The sequence below is a fragment of the Manis pentadactyla genome, chromosome 3 (assembly GCF_030020395.1).
Source record: "Manis pentadactyla isolate mManPen7 chromosome 3, mManPen7.hap1, whole genome shotgun sequence".
In the NCBI taxonomy this organism is placed as follows: Eukaryota; Metazoa; Chordata; class Mammalia; order Pholidota; family Manidae; genus Manis; species Manis pentadactyla.
Window position 1 is genome coordinate 174464981 of NC_080021.1, and position 8148 is coordinate 174473128.

General features: G+C 39.9%; 1 long non-coding RNA gene across 1 annotated transcript; it reads left to right on the forward strand.

Moving 5' to 3' along the window:
* Nucleotides 1-1012: 1012 nt before the first annotated feature.
* LOC118913540 (uncharacterized) lies at nt 1013-7538 on the forward strand. The gene is made up of 3 exons (XR_005025243.2): nt 1013-1707; nt 6708-6785; nt 7267-7538. It is a non-coding gene; the product is annotated as an uncharacterized LOC118913540 (long non-coding RNA).
* Nucleotides 7539-8148: the final 610 nt, after the last annotated feature.

Here is an 8148-nt window from a genome sequence, read left to right on the forward strand (position 1 = left end):
GAGTCTCAGGTAAACAAAATGGTAACAGATGCTGAAAATTCCCCTACCTACCTCAAAAGGCTACCCTGGAGTGACGGATTGTTTTCTCAGTTAGACTTATCTTTCCAGGTGTTTTGTAGGAACCTAAGGAGTCAGTCAGTGGCTATGAGTCACCTGGCTGTGGTACGATTAGAAATTCCTAAAACATGATATAGGAGTCCAGCATCTGAGACAGGGAAAAGGAAGGGAAGCAATCTTGTATAGCTTTAAATTCTCTCCCCACCCCTTGGTGGCCTAATTTTCTTTATGTTTTACACAGGTTTTCTGATCTTTATTCTAATCTTTCTCTCCTTTGTTGTTGTTTTTTATCCCCCATTCTTGACTCTCTGAAGCCAAGGCAAGTCCTCCTTATTTAAGCTGAATGTATAAAAGATCAAAATCAGGAAATTGACTTTTTGTGTAAACATGGTTAAAAGAGGAAGAAAATGGAAGAAGAGAAATGGAAAAGGTGGAGATGGGGAAAACGAGAAAGGAGGAGGGGAGAAGGGAAGGTAGGGAGACAAAGGGACTAGACACGAGAAGTCTGTGTTTAGTTAAAAGACTAACGAGGGACACCCTTTGCTAGATTGTGCTTTCTATCTGCCCGTGCTAGAATTAAAGAAAACAAAGGCTATTTGCAACTGCTGTTTTGGGAAAAGGCAGTTGCTGCAATTCACTAACTTAAATTTTAAGATGTTTAGACGTTGAAGATCTGCCAGAGCACAGCTTCCGTACATGTGACATCGCTCAGCAGCCTGGAGCCAGTGAGGCGCTCTGTGCTCGGCTCCACAGTGCTCTCCAGAGAACTGGTCGGTTGGGGTGAGAAGTGTTTCCACTGCTCATTCAGTCTCCTTGGCTTGCCTTCCTGAAGCACGGTAATACAATATCTAATTTAAAATGAAAATGAGCAGCTTAAATACCCTTTTCTTTATAGAACTCCATTTCATTTACAGAAGTCCGATGTTCTGTTTAACTAGTAAATACCACTCTATCCGTTAGAGCCCAGGAGCCAAAGAACCTGGACAAATAAAGTCCAATTAGTTCTTCAAAGTGCTGAAGTAGCCGTCCTCCTGTTATTATTTTTACTTTGAGGACACCTAGTGGCAGTTTCCTGGTGGTGTTCTTCAAAGGCAAACAGAAAGCAGCTTGAGGATAGAATAGCAGGGGCGGAGCCTCTTCTACTTAACACCTTCACTCTGCTATCAGGACTCGCCCTCGGCCTGAAGACACAACTGCTGCGTCCCTGGGGGACACACAGGCCCTTGCCAGATTCTGCAGCCAAATCCCCGCTCCCACCTCTCAGCCACCAAACAAAGTTCCCTTGGCCTGTTTCACACGTGCTTTTTAATGAGCTCATTGTAGAAGGGAGGTGAGGGTACTTAGTTCATAAGGTGGCTGTGAGGATTACGTCAAACTCAAGACAACTCGCCTAGTGCCTAGTATCCGGGAGATATTGAACAGCTGGTAAGACCTTTCCTGACCGCTCACTTCAGCAACCCTGTACGTCGGACATGGCCCTTGCTGTAGCTGTTTTCCAGACGGAAGTGTTCACGGCTCCACAGAGCTCTGCCAATGCCATTCAGACCAATCCCCATCTGAGTCCCAGGAGCTAAACGCATCTCGCAGCTGTGGTTCTCACTGGCTGATCCGCCCAGGATTTGTCTTACAACCCTGTTCTATTAAATCAAGGTAAATCACACAAAGTTGAATTGGCTGTTTTCTGTTAGTTATTTAGCATAGTTCATAGAACATACTGTTCTAATAGTAAATTCCTTGACAGTTGTGGATCGAAAAGAGATGACAGCTCTTTGCCAGGGAAGTTACTGATGTCTGTATTTTTGCATTTGGATTACATTTAGACAAGATGGTTTGTGCAATCCTTATGGCATTTACTATAAAGTCCAGTTCAATGTGGCCTTCTAGGAGCCACACATCTAGTCTCCACCCACCTCTTTAGCTTCATTTTGAGCCCCTCTTGGCCTTACTTATTATGTTCCTACTCATTAATTTTAAAATCCCTTCTGTGAACCAACTGAGCTCTTGTTTTTTTGCCTCATGATATTAGCACATGAATGGGCTTCTTTTTGGACCCTTCATTCTCCTACTCTTCATCTGGCTAACTCCTTCCTACTCATCTTTTGGGGTTCAGCATAAATATTGCTTCCCCGGAGAGTTCTTTTCTGACCCTAAATTAACTTTGGTCTCTTCCCTTTTTCTTCCTCCTTATACTAATTCCTAGCACCTGTCATCATTCCCAGCTATGTGTATTTGTTTATTGTCTGTGTCCCCACTAGAAATGTATCCTTAATGAAAATAGGGACATGTCTGTCTGTTTATTTCCTAGACCTATCAAGATACCTGGTTCATGCAGGGCACTTATTGAATAAGTGAAACCAAGCTTATTAATAGGAAACAAACCCTATCAATGAGAAAAGTCTGTGGGGCATTTCCACACACTAACATGCTCTCCATTTCCCTTGGCAAAGCTTTTGTTTGGTTCAGCAGCCGTGTGGGGAATGCTCGTGGCCTCAGATTATTTTTGGTTACCGATAGTTCCAAATGCACAAAAATTGCTTCTTAAGAAACTTCCCTGAGAAGAATCTGTATCTTTCTACTATTCAGAAAATACTTTCCCTGCCTTAAAACAGGCAATTTGATTAATGCCTCTTACACATCTTTAGTGCAAACTTATAATAGCTCAAATTTCATTGAGACAAATTCCCACACAGTAGATTTTTCATAACATCAGTTTGTGGGTTGAGAACTAATCCAAAAATCCAGGTTGGTTCTTTAGTCAGTGATTAATATGCATGGATTCCATAGTCCTTACTCTTTACATGTGACTAAGGCTTACCTACTAGTGAACTACTATCGGAAGTATTAAGGCATTTCTAAAATTTGATATTCATAAGCACCAGTGCATTAATGAAGTTCATCAAGGATATGAATTTCTCCTTCTTTTAACATATCTGGCTGACACCTTGTCTTGGCAATTGCCAAGCTCACAGGTAACTGGAATTTCCAGAAGTACATATTGTTAGTTAACAGAGTATGGTTTTGAAATCAGTTTTACATTTCATATCCTATTAATATTGCTTTTTTAAAATTAGAGATTACTATTCACTTAGCTTAATCATTTTCAATCTGACTTGTTTATTGTTTGGTTAACCTTACAGTGTGAAAAGAGATGCTTAGATCACTAGCATTTTCAGCTTACAGTTTTTCAAAAACTAACTAGACCTTAAGACTTGTACACATTATAATTAAAACATGAATCATTTTGTCTTACTTTTTGGCTTCCCAGAAAGCAGAGCCTGAAAGAAAGGCTTCTGTGCAAGCAGTTTGTTTGGAACTGATTTCAAAAGTGAGAGAGCGGGAGAGTGAGACAGGGAAGGAGGAAATCCTATAGAAGGAGGCATTATTGACTTTACTGCTCTGATCAATGGGGGCCTAGACTCCTCTGAAATCTCTTGAGAACCTTAAAGATTCAGCTTAGGCAACCCTGCAGGCGATTCCTTCCAGCCTCCTTGAATTCCTAGATCACCCTGTATATGACCCTGTCTTATTTGAGGGTTGACCTCAGGGGCTTTAGGCACTTCAGGGCTGTCCAGCACAGTCAGTGAAGGTTTTGAGGCAGGAGGTAAGAAGCAGCACAGGGCTTTTGGTGAGCTGGGTCTGTTTTTCTGGAGCTGTCCACTGCAGCTTGGCTCAAATCACAGGTGGTCCAAGGGGTCGTGCTGCAGGGCACCCAAAACAGCTGCTAACTATCCACACCCTTGCGGACAGAGTAATGTGTATGTGAGCAACCCCATGCATTAGCTTGCAGAATAATATTTTATTGTTATTATTTTTTATTGATTATTATTGTTATTACTAGGAAATGGGAATAGGTGGGCATATGAGCCTGTAAGTCTTGTGCCTTCCTAAGATGTGGTTGAACCCCAAATTGAAGTTTGCAGAACCCAAAATTGAAATTAACTGGATTCTTTCCTCTTGGAATTTTCTTCTTATTGCTACCCTCACCCCAAGTTTGTGCTTACATCCTCAAACATCGGATTTCAAGAAAACCTTCCCCAGATCCTTCTGGTCAGAAGTAATTTCTCCCTTTTTTTGAACTCTAGTAATCCCCGGCAGTACCTTTTAAATGGCATTTATCAGAATCTTTTTTTTAGATACCTGGATATTTCATTCAACTCTTAATTCTGTGCTGTTTCTGCTTTCCACATTGCCTTTATCCATTTTTTTAAAAACCTGGTTAGTTCTTAATTACTTTACCAGGTAAACTTCTAACTCCACTCATCCCTTAAGATTTAGCTTAGGCAACCCTCCAGGTGACCTCTCCCTCCCTACCCCCATCGTGATTACACTTCTGCATCACCTTGTGCATGACTCTGTTTTGACATTTACTACACTGTACTGTACATTTAGATTTTTTACCACCTCCTCCACCATGATCCTCAAGGGAACATAGCCTGTTTATCATTAACATTCATTGCCTCAACACAATAAATGTTCAATAAAATTAATGAGTTTTATTTCCACTAGATATTAAACTCCTCAAGGTTAGAGATTATGTCTTATTCAACCCTGAATTTCACAGTCTAGCATAATGTTTTTCATAGTACATGCTTTAAAAATATTTGTCTAATGCTAAGGGAAAGTCCCTAAAATCTCCTTTTGTGTCTGTAAGTAAATGGGGCTATAAAAACATCTCTGACTCAAGCTGTTGGGCATCTACAGATTGCATTTCTATTTAAGAAACTCCAGCTATAAAAACATCAATGACTCAAGTTGCTAGGTATCTGCAGACAGCATTACTTTTGTAAATTTTGAAATAAAATAGTGACTCAGGCTGTTTCAACAAGTGAGAAGTGAGAAAACATATAGATAATGCACTAGATGAATCAAATTAAATTTAGAATGAGGAAACCAATTTTGAAAGTCCACCTTGTCATTGCCTGCCTGGGACTGCTCTTAAAGCGTGTAACAGTGACCAGAAAACAAAGGTATCTTGATATGTGTTTGGTTGACCTAAAAGAGTGACCTCACATATTGCAAAATGGAGGTTTTGAATTGATTACATTACAATGACTTTTGTAAAGCCTATTATGTTTTCACATAATCCTTCTTATACTTATTTCCTTTCCATTTTCTATTTTTATAGCTCAGCTTTGGAGGTCTCTGAAATGCTCTTTTAATGCAAACGTATGTGACTATTAGTGGAAAAATGAGTTAGAAATCCTTAGGGTCAAACATTAAATTCTTCATGTAAAAATTATTCTCTTGAATTTTGGCCTATTCTCATACTCTTTCCTTCCAAATTTGAATCTGTACTCCCACTTAAGTCTAACCTTTCAGTCCTTACAGTTGCACGTATTTGAGTGACGTCTCCAGTTCTCTTAACGGGGTGGGGGGGCGGAGTGGGGGTGGCAACTTTATATTTTATAGCCACGTTGAAACTTATAAAGCAATCCCCAGGAGAAGTAACACATGAACTTCATTGCACATGAAACTGTAAATGACTGATAAGTCTATTTAATAGTGGAGGGTGGTTCTGATCCCAAGGCTATTAGTGGTCTGAGGATAGTGAAAGTAAATACTTATATTCCAGCCAAAATAGTTAACAGCCAATAAATATTAAATACATAAGGTGAGGACTTCTCAAGAAAAAATTAGATTTATTTTTCTCTTGCAGCACCATGTGATGCATGGTGCTGCAAGAGAATTAGAACTCTGCTTTATTTTAATGCCAGTTTACTCGAACACAAACATGCATGTATATGTGTGTGTGTATATATAGATATGCATATATGTATACACAATATATACAATTAATTACATGTAATTGTTATATATTAATTACATGTACTAATTTTAGTATAACTATATTAACTATATATAATTGTTATATATTAATATATGTAATATAATTAATTATGTAAATATATTATATATTATATTGCTATATATTGTATATATATTACTATGTGTTATATAATTATATATAACTTGGTATTTGGCTTTATATAACTTGGTATGCAATTATATGATTGATATGTACTGTATGTTTTATTAGTTAATATATAATGATTGATACAGCTGATAAATATAAAATAATTGATAGTTCATTAGTTATAAAATAATTGGTTATATAATTATATATATATCAATTAATATAAAATTATAAAATTATATAAATTATCAATAGAAAATTATATAATTAATTATATAATGATTATTATTACCTGATATGATTCAGCCATTTTGAAAGAATGGCTTTTTAGACAGAGGTCTGGGTGGGGAGAAAGAAGGAATTTGGGGGTGTGCACACATCCTGAGGAAGGCAAGCCTAGCTGCCCACCATGCTGAGGGCCTTTGGAGAGCTTAAAGCTACATGTGGGACAGTAAGTGTGTTTAAGATGTGACAGAATCCCAGTTTCACCACTTAACCAGCTGTATGATTTTGGGTGAATTGTTTAATTTCCCTGGGCCTTAATTTGTTTTCTCATTTGCACGGTGTGAATTAAAATAGGACCATTATAGGACTGTTGTGTTAATTAACTGAAATTAATACCTGTAAAATGTTTAGGGCATAAGCACTCAGTAAATATTTGTCTCTGTCTTCCTCCCATTATTCCTCTTCCTCCTCTTTCCTCTTCTTTCCACCCCCTCCCTCTCTTGTTCCTTAGTTTCCTGGTGGGAAGAAGATAAGACATGTACTAGGAGATGTAAGACACGTCAGAAAACAAGGCAGAGAGATGTCAGAGGTAATTGCCGTGGGCAGTGGCCTTCCTCCCACACTTCTCTGCCCGCCCTGTCATCCATCCTCGGCCCTGACCTGGAGGTGGCTGCAGGGACCACACAGTTCTCCCCTCTGACCCTCTCAGCCTCTGTAACTGCAGGGCCCCTGGTAACCATTAGGGCTGTGGTGAGATGGTGGCAGCACTTCTCTTCATGCTGGGTCAGGAGGCGAGAGTGATCCCTCCAGAGGCACCTGCTTCTCTAGGCTGTCCTGCTGTGTCCTTACACAAGGGATGCCACCCTGGGTGTGACCATCCCTGGGCTGGCCGCACTACAGGACATGTGTGTGGAGGGAGCGAGGAGCTTCACTCCCATTTCCTCACAAAATAACCATTTGCTCATGGTTTGTTGCCTGCCTCCCCTTCCAGTCCACGTGCCCTGATACTCAGTCAAACAGTTACAGCAGGTAAAGGCTGAGTGCTCACTGTGTGCCTGCTGCTCTTCTAGGTGCGTTGGGTGTATTGGCACCTTTCAACCTTACCATCATCGCCCGTGAGGGGCTTATTACCCCAGTTTCACAAATATGACAACGACGGCACAGAGAAAGCAGCAGAATCAAGATGAAATCAGGCCATTGTGCCTCTTCAGGGGGCACCCTACTCTACTCAGCTCCTCAGAGGTCCTCCCATCTGCACTCAGGAGCTATCACCAGGCTGCTAATTCAGTAAGGCATGCCTTTTCCCTTGGTTCTTTACTTGGATAACCCCTGTTATTATTAGAAGTTAATTCAGGCAATAAACACCTATTTCACTCTGTTGCATTTGATCACTTTTTTCCTCTCCTTCACCAGACTGTTCGGTCTTATTTCCTATCCCAGCTAACTGCACAGTGCCTGGCACAAAAGACATGCTCTATGATGTCTGTGGGAGGAAAGGAAGAAGAACATAGTGAGTTGCATTTCTTACAGGATATGAGTGTGTAGATATATCCAGCCATGTGTGCTGTCATGAAGTTCAAGATTTGCAATGAGCTCAAACACTTCACAGCTTCTCTTTATGGAGAAGAGGCTCAGAATTCCCCACATGGAAGGTTGCTCTCCTAAGGAGAAGAGGAACTCAGCAGTACTATGCTATGATTTCCAGTATTGTTTATGGTGTAATTTTTGATTGGTTAGCACTAGGTGGAGCCAAGGAGCCTTGCAGGGAAACTGAAAAGAAACAAGAATGACTATAACCAACCCTCAGATTGTACTAAAAAATTTTAAAGATTATTATTTTTTTAAGATTTGCAAACAGGGGCATCGTTTGAGCCAGTTGTCCAATCACATGCATTTTCCAGTGCATTTTTGCTACACTGGTTATTTAATTTTTCAAATTAATTAATTAATTA